Raw genomic sequence first — 15,492 nt, 5'->3', positions numbered from 1 at the left:
GGTGCAGGCCCAGGCCAGGGCAGGCCCAGGAGTGTGCAGTCCCAGGAGTGTGCCGGCACACGTGGGAACAGGCCTAGGAGTGTGCAGGCATAGGTGGGAGCAGGCCCAGGAGTGTGCAGGCACAGGAGGGAACAGGCCAGGAGTGTGCAGGCCAAGGAGAGTGCAGGGCCAAGAGAGGGCAGGCACAGGAGTGTGCAGGCCCAGGAGTGTGCAGTCCCAGGAGTGTGCCGGCACACGTGGGAACAGGCCTAGGAGGGTGCAGGCATAGGTGGGAGCAGGCCCAGGAGTGTGCAGGCACAGGAGAGTGCAGGGCCAAGAGAGGGCAGGCACAGGAGTGTGCAGGCCCAGGAGCGTACAGGCCCAGGATGGTGCAGGCTCAAGATTGTGCAGGTCCAGGAGTCTGCAGGCCCATGAGTGTGCAGTTCCAGGAGTGTGCAGGCTTAGGAGAGGGCAGGACCAGCAGTGAAGAGGCCCAGGTTCATGCGGGCCCAGGAGAAGACAGGCCCAAGAGTGTGCAGGCACAGGTGTCAGAGGGCCCTGGAGTGTGCCTGCCCAGGTGTGTGCAGGCCCAGGAGTGTGCAGACAGAGGAGTGTGCAGGCTGAGGAGTGTGCAGGCCCAGGCCACGGCAGGCCCAGGAGTGTACAGGCCCAGGAGTATACAGACCGAGGACTGTGCAGTCCCCGGAGTGTGCAGAGACAGGAGTGTGCAGGCCCAGGAGTGTGCAGGCCCAAGGGTGTGCAGGCCTAGGAGTGTGCAGATGAGGGATTGTGCAGGCCCAGGAGAAGGGAGGCTCAGGAGTGTGCAGGCCCAGCAGTGTGCAGGCCTGGGGGTGTGTAGGCCCAGGAGTGTACAGGCCCAGGATTGTGCAGGCTCAAGATTGTGCAGGTCTGGGAGTGTGCAGGCCAAGGGGTGTGCAGTTCCATGTGTGTGCAAACAGAGGAGTGTGCAGGACCAGTAGGGTGCAGGCCGAGGTGTGTACAGGACCAGGAGTGTTCAGGCCCATTAGTGTGCAGGACCAGGCCAGGGAAGACCCAGACCAGGGAAGGCCCAGGATTGTACAGGTCCAGGAGTGTGCAGGCCCAAGAGTGTGCAGCCCCAGGAGTGTGCAGACAGAAGAGTGTCCAGGGCCAGGATAAGGCAGGCCTAGGAGTGTACAGGCCCAGGAGTGTGCATGTCCAGGAGTGTGCAGACACCAGAGTGTGCAGAGACAGAAGTGTGCAGGTCCAGGAGTGTACAGGCTCAGGGCTGTGCAGTCCCAGGAGTGTGCAGACAGAGGAGGGTGCAGGCCCAGGCCAGGGCAGGCCCAGGAGTGTGCAGTCCCAGGAGTGTGCCGGCACAGGAGGGAACAGGCCAGGAGTGTGCAGGCCAAGGAGAGTGCAGGGCCAAGAGAGGGCAGGCACAGGAGTGTGCAGGCCCAGGAGCGTACAGGCCCAGGATTGTGCAGGCTCAAGATTGTTCAGGTCCAGGAGTGTGCAGGCCCATGAGTGTACAGTTCCAGGAGTGTGCAGGCCTAGGAGAGGGCAGGACCAGCAGTGAAGAGGCCCAGGTTCGTGCAGGCCCAGGTATGTGCAGGCCCTGTAGTGTGCAGGCCCAGAGGTGTGCAGACAGAAGTCGAACAGGCCTAGGAGTCTGCAGGCCAAGGAGTGTGCATAGCCAGGACTGTGCGGTCCCAAGAGTGTGCAGACACGGGGCGGAACAGGCACATGACTGTACTGGCCCAGGAGTGTAGAGGCCCAGGTGTGTGCAGGCCATGGGATGCGCAGGCCCCGGAGTGTGCAGGTCCAGGGGTGTCAAGGCGCAGGGGTGTGCAGACAGAGGAGTGAGCAGGCCCAAGCGTGTGCACGTCAAAGAGAGGGCGGGCCTAATAGGTGGTGGCCCAGGCGAGGAAAGGACCAGGAGAATGCAGGCTCAGGAGTCGGCAGGCCCAGGAGTGTGCAGGCCCATGAGTGTGCATTCCTAGGTGGGTGTAGCACCATTAGTGTGCAGGCCCAGGCCAGGGCATGCCCAGGAGTGTACAGGTCCAGGAGTGTTCAGGCCCAGGAGTGTACAGGCCCAGGAGTTTGCAGGCCCAGGTGTATGCAGTCTCAGAAGTGAGCAGATACAGGAGTGTGCAGGCCCAGGTGTGTACAGGCCAAAGTTCGTGCAGGCCCAGGCGTGTGCAAACACCAGAGTGTGCAAGACAGGAGTGTGCAGGTCCAGGAGTATACAGGCCTAGGTGTGTTCAAGCCCAAGATTGTGCAGGTCCTGGAGTGTGCAGGCCAATGAGTGTGCAGTTCCAGGAGTTTGCAGGCCCAGTAGTTTGCAGGCCCAGGCCAGGGAAGGCCCAGACCAGGGAAGGCCCACGAGTGTGCAGACAGAGGAGTGTGCAGGCCCAGGAGGGTGCATTCCTAGGTGTGTGTAGGCCCATTAGTGTTCAGGCCCAGGCCAGGGCAGGCCCAGGAGTGTGCAGGTCCAGGACTGTGCAGTGCCAGGAGTGTGTAGACACGGGGCGGAGCAGGCACATGAGAGTAGTGGCCCAGGAGTATAGAGGCCCAGGTGTGTTCAGGCTCTGGGATGCGCAGGCCCAGGAGTGTAGGGTCTAGGGTTGTGCATGCCCAGAAGTGTGCAGACAGAGGAGTGTGCAGGCCCAGGAGCGTGCAGGCCCAGGCCAGGTCAGGCCCAGGAGTGTACAACCCAGGAGTATACAGACCGAGGAGTGTGCAGACCCCGGAGTGTGCAGACTCAGGTGTGTGCAGGCCCAGGAGTGTACAGGCCCACGTTCGTGCAGGCCCAGGCGTGTGCAAACACCACAGTGTGCAGAGACAGGAGTGTGCAGGCCCAGGAGTATACAGGCCCAGGTGTGTTCAAGCCCAAGATTGTGCAGGTCCTGGAGTTTGCAGGCCAATGAGTGTGCAGTTCCAGCAGTTTTCAGGCCCAGTAGTTTTCAGGCCCAGGCCAGGGAAGGCCCAGACCAGGGAAGGCACAGCAGTGTACAGGTCCAGGGGTGTACAGTCCCAGTAGTGTGCAGAACCAGGTGAGGGCAGGCCCCAGAGTGTGCAGGCCCAGGAGAGGGCAGGCCCAAGGGTGTCCAGGCGCAGGAATGGGGAGTCCTAGGACCGTGCACGCCATGCAGAGGGCAGGCCCATGAGTGTACATGGCCAGGAGTGTGCAGGCACAGGAGGGAGGAGGTACACGAGTGTGCAGGCCTAGGAGTGTGCAGGACTTGTGAGGGCCGTCACAGGAGAGGGCAGGGCAATTTGGGGCAGGCCCAGGAGTGTGCAGACAGAGGAGTGTGCAGGCCCAGGAGGGTGCAGTCCCTGGAGAGTGCAGGCCCATTAGTGTGCAGGCGCATGCCAGGGTACGCCCAGGAGTGTACAGGTCCAGGAGTGTGCAGGCCCAGGAATGTGTAGGCACAGGTGTGGGCAGGCCTAGGAAAGGGCAGGCCCAGGATTCAAGAGGCCCACGTTCGTGCAGGCCCAGGTGTGTGCAGGCCCTGGGGTGTGCAGGCCCACAGGTATGCAGACACAAGACGGAACAGGCCCATGAGTGTGCAAGCCAAGGTGTTGCAGACCCAGGAATGTGCAGTCCCAGGAGTTTGCAGACACGGGGGGGAGCAAGCACACGTGTGTACTGGCCCAGGTGTGTAGAGGCCCAGATCTGTGCATGCTCTGGGATGCGCAGGCCCAGGAGTGTGCAGATCCAGGGTTATGCAGGCCCAGGAGTGTGCAGACAGAGGAGTGTGCAGGCCCAGGGGGGTGCATTCCTAGGTGTGTGCAGCCCCATTAGTGTGCAGTCCCAGGCCAGGGCAGGCCCAGGTGTGTACAGGTACAGGAGTGTGCAGGCCCAGGAGTGTATAGGCCCAGGAGTTTGCAGGCCCAGGCCAGGGAATGCCCAGACCAGGGAAGGCCCAGGAGTGTACAGGTCCAGGAGTGTGCAGGCCCAGGGGTGTGCAGGCCCAAAAGTGTGCAGGCACAGAAGTGTGCAGTCCCAGGAATGTGCCAGCACAGGTGGGAACAGGGCTAGGAGTGTGCAGGCACAGGTGGGAGCAGGCCCAGGAGTATGCAGGCACAGGAGGGAGCAGGCCTAGGTTCGTGCAGGCCCTGGAGTGTGTAGACACCAGAGTGTGCAGAGATAGGAGTGTGCAGAGAAGGAGTGTGCAGGCCCAGGTGTGTTTAGGCCCAGTGCTGTGCAGGTCCAGCAGTGTGCAGGCCCAGGAGTGTGCAGATCCAGGAGGATAAAGGCCTATGTGTGTTCAGGCCCAATATTGTGCAGGTCGTGCCTTTGCAGGCCGATGAGTGTGCAGTTGCAGAAGTGTGCGGGCCCAGTAGTGTGCAGGCCCAGGCCAGGGAAGACCCAGTCCAGGGAAGGCCCAGGATGGTACAGGTCCAGGTGTGTGCAGGCCCAAGAGTGTGCAGACACAGGGGTCAGCAGGCCCAGGAGTGTGCAGGCCTAGGAGTGTGTAGGCCGAGGAGTGTGCAGACAGAGGAGTGTGCATGCCCAGGAGTGTGCAGGCCCAGGAGTGTACAGACAGAAGAGTGTGTAGGCCCAGGTGGGTGCATTCCTAGGTGTGTGCAGCCCCATTAGTGTGCAGGCCCAGGCCAGGGCAGGCCCAGGGGTGTTTAGGCCCAGGTTCGTGCCGGCCAAGGAGAGGGCAGGCCCAGGAGTGAACAGGCCCAGGTTCGTGCAGGCCCAGGTGTGTTCAGGCCCTGGAGTGCGCAGGCCGAGAGGTGTGAAGACACAAGACGGAACAGGCCCAGGAGTGTGCAGACAAGAGGAGTGTGCAGACAAGAGGAGTGTGCAGGCCGAGGAGCGTGCAGGCCCAGGTGTGTCAGGCACAGGAGTGTGCAGGCGCCCAATGTGCAGTTCCAGAAGGGTGATGGCACAGGAGGGAGCAGGTCCAGAAGTGTGCAGATCCAGGACTGTGCAGGCGTACGATAGGTCAGGCCCAGGAGTGTGCAGCTCCAGGAGAGTGCCGGCCGAACTGGGGGCAGGCCCAGGAGAGGGAAGGCCCCGGAGTGTGCAGACAGAAGAGTGTGCAGGCCCAGGAGTTTGCAGGCCCAGGAGAGGGCATGCCCAGGGGTGTGCAGGCCCAGGAGTGTGCAGCCCCAGGCGTGTGCAGACAGAAGAGTGTCCAGGGCCAGGATAGGGCAGGCCTAGGAGTGTACAGGCCCAGGAGTGTGCAGACACCAGAGTGTGCAGAGACAGAAGTGTGCAGGTCCAGGAGTGTACAGGCTCAGGGCTGTGCAGTCCCAGGAGTGTGCAGACAGAGGAGGGTGCAGGCCCAGGCCAGGGCAGGCCCAGGAGTGTGCAGTCCCAGGAGTGTGCCGGCACACGTGGGAACAGGCCTAGGAGTGTGCAGGCATAGGTGGGAGCAGGCCCAGGAGTGTGCAGGCACAGGAGGGAACAGGCCAGGAGTGTGCAGGCCAAGGAGAGTGCAGGGCCAAGAGAGGGCAGGCACAGGAGTGTGCAGGCCCAGGAGTGTGCAGTCCCAGGAGTGTGCCGGCACACGTGGGAACAGGCCTAGGAGGGTGCAGGCATAGGTGGGAGCAGGCCCAGGAGTGTGCAGGCACAGGAGAGTGCAGGGCCAAGAGAGGGCAGGCACAGGAGTGTGCAGGCCCAGGAGCGTACAGGCCCAGGATGGTGCAGGCTCAAGATTGTGCAGGTCCAGGAGTCTGCAGGCCCATGAGTGTGCAGTTCCAGGAGTGTGCAGGCTTAGGAGAGGGCAGGACCAGCAGTGAAGAGGCCCAGGTTCATGCGGGCCCAGGAGAAGACAGGCCCAAGAGTGTGCAGGCACAGGTGTCAGAGGGCCCTGGAGTGTGCCTGCCCAGGTGTGTGCAGGCCCAGGAGTGTGCAGACAGAGGAGTGTGCAGGCTGAGGAGTGTGCAGGCCCAGGCCACGGCAGGCCCAGGAGTGTACAGGCCCAGGAGTATACAGACCGAGGACTGTGCAGTCCCCGGAGTGTGCAGAGACAGGAGTGTGCAGGCCCAGGAGTGTGCAGGCCCAAGGGTGTGCAGGCCTAGGAGTGTGCAGATGAGGGATTGTGCAGGCCCAGGAGAAGGGAGGCTCAGGAGTGTGCAGGCCCAGCAGTGTGCAGGCCTGGGGGTGTGTAGGCCCAGGAGTGTACAGGCCCAGGATTGTGCAGGCTCAAGATTGTGCAGGTCTGGGAGTGTGCAGGCCAAGGGGTGTGCAGTTCCATGTGTGTGCAAACAGAGGAGTGTGCAGGACCAGTAGGGTGCAGGCCGAGGTGTGTACAGGACCAGGAGTGTTCAGGCCCATTAGTGTGCAGGACCAGGCCAGGGAAGACCCAGACCAGGGAAGGCCCAGGATTGTACAGGTCCAGGAGTGTGCAGGCCCAAGAGTGTGCAGCCCCAGGAGTGTGCAGACAGAAGAGTGTCCAGGGCCAGGATAAGGCAGGCCTAGGAGTGTACAGGCCCAGGAGTGTGCATGTCCAGGAGTGTGCAGACACCAGAGTGTGCAGAGACAGAAGTGTGCAGGTCCAGGAGTGTACAGGCTCAGGGCTGTGCAGTCCCAGGAGTGTGCAGACAGAGGAGGGTGCAGGCCCAGGCCAGGGCAGGCCCAGGAGTGTGCAGTCCCAGGAGTGTGCCGGCACAGGAGGGAACAGGCCAGGAGTGTGCAGGCCAAGGAGAGTGCAGGGCCAAGAGAGGGCAGGCACAGGAGTGTGCAGGCCCAGGAGCGTACAGGCCCAGGATTGTGCAGGCTCAAGATTGTTCAGGTCCAGGAGTGTGCAGGCCCATGAGTGTACAGTTCCAGGAGTGTGCAGGCCTAGGAGAGGGCAGGACCAGCAGTGAAGAGGCCCAGGTTCGTGCAGGCCCAGGTATGTGCAGGCCCTGTAGTGTGCAGGCCCAGAGGTGTGCAGACAGAAGTCGAACAGGCCTAGGAGTCTGCAGGCCAAGGAGTGTGCATAGCCAGGACTGTGCGGTCCCAAGAGTGTGCAGACACGGGGCGGAACAGGCACATGACTGTACTGGCCCAGGAGTGTAGAGGCCCAGGTGTGTGCAGGCCATGGGATGCGCAGGCCCCGGAGTGTGCAGGTCCAGGGGTGTCAAGGCGCAGGGGTGTGCAGACAGAGGAGTGAGCAGGCCCAAGCGTGTGCACGTCAAAGAGAGGGCGGGCCTAATAGGTGGTGGCCCAGGCGAGGAAAGGACCAGGAGAATGCAGGCTCAGGAGTCGGCAGGCCCAGGAGTGTGCAGGCCCATGAGTGTGCATTCCTAGGTGGGTGTAGCACCATTAGTGTGCAGGCCCAGGCCAGGGCATGCCCAGGAGTGTACAGGTCCAGGAGTGTTCAGGCCCAGGAGTGTACAGGCCCAGGAGTTTGCAGGCCCAGGTGTATGCAGTCTCAGAAGTGAGCAGATACAGGAGTGTGCAGGCCCAGGTGTGTACAGGCCAAAGTTCGTGCAGGCCCAGGCGTGTGCAAACACCAGAGTGTGCAAGACAGGAGTGTGCAGGTCCAGGAGTATACAGGCCTAGGTGTGTTCAAGCCCAAGATTGTGCAGGTCCTGGAGTGTGCAGGCCAATGAGTGTGCAGTTCCAGGAGTTTGCAGGCCCAGTAGTTTGCAGGCCCAGGCCAGGGAAGGCCCAGACCAGGGAAGGCCCACGAGTGTGCAGACAGAGGAGTGTGCAGGCCCAGGAGGGTGCATTCCTAGGTGTGTGTAGGCCCATTAGTGTGCAGGCCCAGGCCAGGGCAGGCCCAGGAGTGTGCAGGTCCAGGACTGTGCAGTGCCAGGAGTGTGTAGACACGGGGCGGAGCAGGCACATGAGAGTAGTGGCCCAGGAGTATAGAGGCCCAGGTGTGTTCAGGCTCTGGGATGCGCAGGCCCAGGAGTGTAGGGTCTAGGGTTGTGCATGCCCAGAAGTGTGCAGACAGAGGAGTGTGCAGGCCCAGGAGCGTGCAGGCCCAGGCCAGGTCAGGCCCAGGAGTGTACAACCCAGGAGTATACAGACCGAGGAGTGTGCAGACCCCGGAGTGTGCAGACTCAGGTGTGTGCAGGCCCAGGAGTGTACAGGCCCACGTTCGTGCAGGCCCAGGCGTGTGCAAACACCACAGTGTGCAGAGACAGGAGTGTGCAGGCCCAGGAGTATACAGGCCCAGGTGTGTTCAAGCCCAAGATTGTGCAGGTCCTGGAGTTTGCAGGCCAATGAGTGTGCAGTTCCAGCAGTTTTCAGGCCCAGTAGTTTTCAGGCCCAGGCCAGGGAAGGCCCAGACCAGGGAAGGCACAGCAGTGTACAGGTCCAGGGGTGTACAGTCCCAGTAGTGTGCAGAACCAGGTGAGGGCAGGCCCCAGAGTGTGCAGGCCCAGGAGAGGGCAGGCCCAAGGGTGTCCAGGCGCAGGAATGGGGAGTCCTAGGACCGTGCACGCCATGCAGAGGGCAGGCCCATGAGTGTACATGGCCAGGAGTGTGCAGGCACAGGAGGGAGGAGGTACACGAGTGTGCAGGCCTAGGAGTGTGCAGGACTTGTGAGGGCCGTCACAGGAGAGGGCAGGGCAATTTGGGGCAGGCCCAGGAGTGTGCAGACAGAGGAGTGTGCAGGCCCAGGAGGGTGCAGTCCCTGGAGAGTGCAGGCCCATTAGTGTGCAGGCGCATGCCAGGGTACGCCCAGGAGTGTACAGGTCCAGGAGTGTGCAGGCCCAGGAATGTGTAGGCACAGGTGTGGGCAGGCCTAGGAAAGGGCAGGCCCAGGATTCAAGAGGCCCACGTTCGTGCAGGCCCAGGTGTGTGCAGGCCCTGGGGTGTGCAGGCCCACAGGTATGCAGACACAAGACGGAACAGGCCCATGAGTGTGCAAGCCAAGGTGTTGCAGACCCAGGAATGTGCAGTCCCAGGAGTTTGCAGACACGGGGGGGAGCAAGCACACGTGTGTACTGGCCCAGGTGTGTAGAGGCCCAGATCTGTGCATGCTCTGGGATGCGCAGGCCCAGGAGTGTGCAGATCCAGGGTTATGCAGGCCCAGGAGTGTGCAGACAGAGGAGTGTGCAGGCCCAGGGGGATGCGTTCCTAGGTGTGTGCAGCCCCATTAGTGTGCAGTCCCAGGCCAGGGCAGGCCCAGGTGTGTACAGGTACAGGAGTGTGCAGGCCCAGGAGTGTATAGGCCCAGGAGTTTGCAGGCCCAGGCCAGGGAATGCCCAGACCAGGGAAGGCCCAGGAGTGTACAGGTCCAGGAGTGTGCAGGCCCAGGGGTGTGCAGGCCCAAAAGTGTGCAGGCACAGAAGTGTGCAGTCCCAGGAATGTGCCAGCACAGGTGGGAACAGGGCTAGGAGTGTGCAGGCACAGGTGGGAGCAGGCCCAGGAGTATGCAGGCACAGGAGGGAGCAGGCCTAGGTTCGTGCAGGCCCTGGAGTGTGTAGACACCAGAGTGTGCAGAGATAGGAGTGTGCAGAGAAGGAGTGTGCAGGCCCAGGTGTGTTTAGGCCCAGTGCTGTGCAGGTCCAGCAGTGTGCAGGCCCAGGAGTGTGCAGATCCAGGAGGATAAAGGCCTATGTGTGTTCAGGCCCAATATTGTGCAGGTCGTGCCTTTGCAGGCCGATGAGTGTGCAGTTGCAGAAGTGTGCGGGCCCAGTAGTGTGCAGGCCCAGGCCAGGGAAGACCCAGTCCAGGGAAGGCCCAGGATGGTACAGGTCCAGGTGTGTGCAGGCCCAAGAGTGTGCAGACACAGGGGTCAGCAGGCCCAGGAGTGTGCAGGCCTAGGAGTGTGTAGGCCGAGGAGTGTGCAGACAGAGGAGTGTGCATGCCCAGGAGTGTGCAGGCCCAGGAGTGTACAGACAGAAGAGTGTGTAGGCCCAGGTGGGTGCATTCCTAGGTGTGTGCAGCCCCATTAGTGTGCAGGCCCAGGCCAGGGCAGGCCCAGGGGTGTTTAGGCCCAGGTTCGTGCCGGCCAAGGAGAGGGCAGGCCCAGGAGTGAACAGGCCCAGGTTCGTGCAGGCCCAGGTGTGTTCAGGCCCTGGAGTGCGCAGGCCGAGAGGTGTGAAGACACAAGACGGAACAGGCCCAGGAGTGTGCAGACAAGAGGAGTGTGCAGACAAGAGGAGTGTGCAGGCCGAGGAGCGTGCAGGCCCAGGTGTGTCAGGCACAGGAGTGTGCAGGCGCCCAATGTGCAGTTCCAGAAGGGTGATGGCACAGGAGGGAGCAGGTCCAGAAGTGTGCAGATCCAGGACTGTGCAGGCGTACGATAGGTCAGGCCCAGGAGTGTGCAGCTCCAGGAGAGTGCCGGCCGAACTGGGGGCAGGCCCAGGAGAGGGAAGGCCCCGGAGTGTGCAGACAGAGGAGTGTGCAGGCCCAGGAGTTTGCAGGCCCAGGAGAGGGCATGCCCAGGGGTGTGCAGGCCCAGGAGTGTGCAGCCCCAGGCGTGTGCAGACAGAAGAGTGTCCAGGGCCAGGATAGGGCAGGCCTAGGAGTGTACAGGCCCAGGAGTGTGCAGACACCAGAGTGTGCAGAGACAGAAGTGTGCAGGTCCAGGAGTGTACAGGCTCAGGGCTGTGCAGTCCCAGGAGTGTGCAGACAGAGGAGGGTGCAGGCCCAGGCCAGGGCAGGCCCAGGAGTGTGCAGTCCCAGGAGTGTGCCGGCACACGTGGAAACAGGCCTAGGAGTGTGCAGGCATAGGTGGGAGCAGGCCCAGGAGTGTGCAGGCACAGGAGGGAACAGGCCAGGAGTGTGCAGGCCAAGGAGAGTGCAGGGCCAAGAGAGGGCAGGCACAGGAGTGTGCAGGCCCAGGAGTGTGCAGTCCCAGGAGTGTGCCAGCACACGTGGGAACAGGCCTAGGAGGGTACAGGCATAGGTGGGAGCAGGCCCAGGAGTGTGCAGGCACAGGAGAGTGCAGGGCCAAGAGAGGGCAGGCACAGGAGTGTGCAGGCCCAGGAGCGTACAGGCCCAGGATGGTGCAGGCTCAAGATTGTGCAGGTCCAGGAGTCTGCAGGCCCATGAGTGTGCAGTTCCAGGAGTGTGCAGGCTTAGGAGAGGGCAGGACCAGCAGTGAAGAGGCCCAGGTTCATGCGGGCCCAGGAGAAGACAGGCCCAAGAGTGTGCAGGCACAGGTGTCAGAGGGCCCTGGAGTGTGCCTGCCCAGGTGTGTGCAGGCCCAGGAGTGTGCAGACAGAGGAGTGTGCAGGCTGAGGAGTGTGCAGGCCCAGGCCACGGCAGGCCCAGGAGTGTACAGGCCCAGGAGTATACAGACCGAGGACTGTGCAGTCCCCGGAGTGTGCAGAGACAGGAGTGTGCAGGCCCAGGAGTGTGCAGGCCCAAGGGTGTGCAGGCCTAGGAGTGTGCAGATGAGGGATTGTGCAGGCCCAGGAGAAGGGAGGCTCAGGAGTGTGCAGGCCCAGCAGTGTGCAGGCCTGGGGGTGTGTAGGCCCAGGAGTGTACAGGCCCAGGATTGTGCAGGCTCAAGATTGTGCAGGTCTGGGAGTGTGCAGGCCAAGGGGTGTGCAGTTCCATGTGTGTGCAAACAGAGGAGTGTGCAGGACCAGTAGGGTGCAGGCCGAGGTGTGTACAGGACCAGGAGTGTTCAGGCCCATTAGTGTGCAGGACCAGGCCAGGGAAGACCCAGACCAGGGAAGGCCCAGGATTGTACAGGTCCAGGAGTGTGCAGGCCCAAGAGTGTGCAGCCCCAGGAGTGTGCAGACAGAAGAGTGTCCAGGGCCAGGATAAGGCAGGCCTAGGAGTGTACAGGCCCAGGAGTGTGCATGTCCAGGAGTGTGCAGACACCAGAGTGTGCAGAGACAGAAGTGTGCAGGTCCAGGAGTGTACAGGCTCAGGGCTGTGCAGTCCCAGGAGTGTGCAGACAGAGGAGGGTGCAGGCCCAGGCCAGGGCAGGCCCAGGAGTGTGCAGTCCCAGGAGTGTGCCGGCACAGGAGGGAACAGGCCAGGAGTGTGCAGGCCAAGGAGAGTGCAGGGCCAAGAGAGGGCAGGCACAGGAGTGTGCAGGCCCAGGAGCGTACAGGCCCAGGATTGTGCAGGCTCAAGATTGTTCAGGTCCAGGAGTGTGCAGGCCCATGAGTGTACAGTTCCAGGAGTGTGCAGGCCTAGGAGAGGGCAGGACCAGCAGTGAAGAGGCCCAGGTTCGTGCAGGCCCAGGTATGTGCAGGCCCTGTAGTGTGCAGGCCCAGAGGTGTGCAGACAGAAGTCGAACAGGCCTAGGAGTCTGCAGGCCAAGGAGTGTGCATAGCCAGGACTGTGCGGTCCCAAGAGTGTGCAGACAAGGGGCGGAACAGGCACATGACTGTACTGGCCCAGGAGTGTAGAGGCCCAGGTGTGTGCAGGCCATGGGATGCGCAGGCCCCGGAGTGTGCAGGTCCAGGGGTGTCAAGGCGCAGGGGTGTGCAGACAGAGGAGTGAGCAGGCCCAAGCGTGTGCACGTCAAAGAGAGGGCGGGCCTAATAGGTGGTGGCCCAGGCGAGGAAAGGACCAGGAGAATGCAGGCTCAGGAGTCGGCAGGCCCAGGAGTGTGCAGGCCCATGAGTGTGCATTCCTAGGTGGGTGTAGCACCATTAGTGTGCAGGCCCAGGCCAGGGCATGCCCAGGAGTGTACAGGTCCAGGAGTGTTCAGGCCCAGGAGTGTACAGGCCCAGGAGTTTGCAGGCCCAGGTGTATGCAGTCTCAGAAGTGAGCAGATACAGGAGTGTGCAGGCCCAGGTGTGTACAGGCCAAAGTTCGTGCAGGCCCAGGCGTGTGCAAACACCAGAGTGTGCAAGACAGGAGTGTGCAGGTCCAGGAGTATACAGGCCTAGGTGTGTTCAAGCCCAAGATTGTGCAGGTCCTGGAGTGTGCAGGCCAATGAGTGTGCAGTTCCAGGAGTTTGCAGGCCCAGTAGTTTGCAGGCCCAGGCCAGGGAAGGCCCAGACCAGGGAAGGCCCACGAGTGTGCAGACAGAGGAGTGTGCAGGCCCAGGAGGGTGCATTCCTAGGTGTGTGTAGGCCCATTAGTGTGCAGGCCCAGGCCAGGGCAGGCCCAGGAGTGTGCAGGTCCAGGACTGTGCAGTGCCAGGAGTGTGTAGACACGGGGCGGAGCAGGCACATGAGAGTAGTGGCCCAGGAGTATAGAGGCCCAGGTGTGTTCAGGCTCTGGGATGCGCAGGCCCAGGAGTGTAGGGTCTAGGGTTGTGCATGCCCAGAAGTGTGCAGACAGAGGAGTGTGCAGGCCCAGGAGCGTGCAGGCCCAGGCCAGGTCAGGCCCAGGAGTGTACAACCCAGGAGTATACAGACCGAGGAGTGTGCAGACCCCGGAGTGTGCAGACTCAGGTGTGTGCAGGCCCAGGAGTGTACAGGCCCACGTTCGTGCAGGCCCAGGCGTGTGCTAACACCACAGTGGGCAGAGACAGGAGTGTGCAGGCCCAGGAGTATACAGGCCCAGGTGTGTTCAAGCCCAAGGTTGTGCAGGTCCTGGAGTTTACAGGCCAATGAGTGTGCAGTTCCTGCAGTTTTCAGGCCCAGTAGTTTTCAGGCCCAGGCCAGGGAAGACTCAGACCAGGGAAGGCACAGCAGTGTACAGGTCCAGGGGTGTACAGTCCCAGTAGTGTGCAGAACCAGGTGAGGGCAGGCCCCAGAGTGTGCAGGCCCAGGAGAGGGCAGGCCCTAGGGTGTCTAGGCGCAGGAATGGGGAGTCCTAGGACCGTGCACGCCATGCAGAGGGCAGGCCCATGAGTGTACATGGCCAGGAGTGTGCAGGCACAGGAGGGAGGAGGTACACGAGTGTGCAGGCCTAGGAGTGTGCAGGACTTGTGAGGGCCGTCACAGGAGAGGGCAGGGCAATTTGGGGCAGGCCCAGGAGTGTGCAGACAGAGGAGTGTGCAGGCCCAGGAGGGTGCAGTCCCTGGAGAGTGCAGGCCCATTAGTGTGCAGGCGCATGCCAGGGTACGCCCAGGAGTGTACAGGTCCAGGAGTGTGCAGGCCCAGGAATGTGTAGGCACAGGTGTGGGCAGGCCTAGGAAAGGGCAGGCCCAGGATTCAAGAGGCCCACGTTCGTGCAGGCCCAGGTGTGTGCAGGCCCTGGGGTGTGCAGGCCCACAGGTATGCAGACACAAGACGGAACAGGCCCATGAGTGTGCAAGCCAAGGTGTTGCAGACCCAGGAATGTGCAGTCCCAGGAGTTTGCAGACACGGGGGGGAGCAAGCACACGTGTGTACTGGCCCAGGTGTGTAGAGGCCCAGATCTGTGCATGCTCTGGGATGCGCAGGCCCAGGAGTGTGCAGATCCAGGGTTATGCAGGCCCAGGAGTGTGCAGACAGAGGAGTGTGCAGGCCCAGGGGGGTGCATTCCTAGGTGTGTGCAGCCCCATTAGTGTGCAGTCCCAGGCCAGGGCAGGCCCAGGTGTGTACAGGTACAGGAGTGTGCAGGCCCAGGAGTGTATAGGCCCAGGAGTTTGCAGGCCCAGGCCAGGGAATGCCCAGACCAGGGAAGGCCCAGGAGTGTACAGGTCCAGGAGTGTGCAGGCCCAGGGGTGTGCAGGCCCAAAAGTGTGCAGGCACAGAAGTGTGCAGTCCCAGGAATGTGCCAGCACAGGTGGGAACAGGGCTAGGAGTGTGCAGGCACAGGTGGGAGCAGGCCCAGGAGTATGCAGGCACAGGAGGGAGCAGGCCTAGGTTCGTGCAGGCCCTGGAGTGTGTAGACACCAGAGTGTGCAGAGATAGGAGTGTGCAGAGAAGGAGTGTGCAGGCCCAGGTGTGTTTAGGCCCAGTGCTGTGCAGGTCCAGCAGTGTGCAGGCCCAGGAGTGTGCAGATCCAGGAGGATAAAGGCCTATGTGTGTTCAGGCCCAATATTGTGCAGGTCGTGCCTTTGCAGGCCGATGAGTGTGCAGTTGCAGAAGTGTGCGGGCCCAGTAGTGTGCAGGCCCAGGCCAGGGAAGACCCAGTCCAGGGAAGGCCCAGGATGGTACAGGTCCAGGTGTGTGCAGGCCCAAGAGTGTGCAGACACAGGGGTCAGCAGGCCCAGGAGTGTGCAGGCCTAGGAGTGTGTAGGCCGAGGAGTGTGCAGACAGAGGAGTGTGCATGCCCAGGAGTGTGCAGGCCCAGGAGTGTACAGACAGAAGAGTGTGTAGGCCCAGGTGGGTGCATTCCTAGGTGTGTGCAGCCCCATTAGTGTGCAGGCCCAGGCCAGGGCAGGCCCAGGGGTGTTTAGGCCCAGGTTCGTGCCGGCCAAGGAGAGGGCAGGCCCAGGAGTGAACAGGCCCAGGTTCGTGCAGGCCCAGGTGTGTTCAGGCCCTGGAGTGCGCAGGCCGAGAGGTGTGAAGACACAAGACGGAACAGGCCCAGGAGTGTGCAGACAAGAGGAGTGTGCAGACAAGAGGAGTGTGCAGGCCGAGGAGCGTGCAGGCCCAGGTGTGTCAGGCACAGGAGTGTGCAGGCGCCCAATGTGCAGTTCCAGAAGGGTGATGGCACAGGAGGGAGCAGGTCCAGAAGTGTGCAGATCCAGGACTGTGCAGGCGTACGATAGGTCAGGCCCAGGAGTGTGCAGCTCCAGGAGAGTGCCGGCCGAACTGGGGGCAGGCCCAGGAGAGGGAAGG

Source organism: Vicugna pacos, chromosome 26, assembly GCF_048564905.1.
Source record: "Vicugna pacos chromosome 26, VicPac4, whole genome shotgun sequence".
Classification (NCBI taxonomy): Eukaryota; Metazoa; Chordata; class Mammalia; order Artiodactyla; family Camelidae; genus Vicugna; species Vicugna pacos.
The sequence above is the reverse complement of the archived record's forward strand: the minus strand, read 5'-3'. Positions refer to the sequence as shown.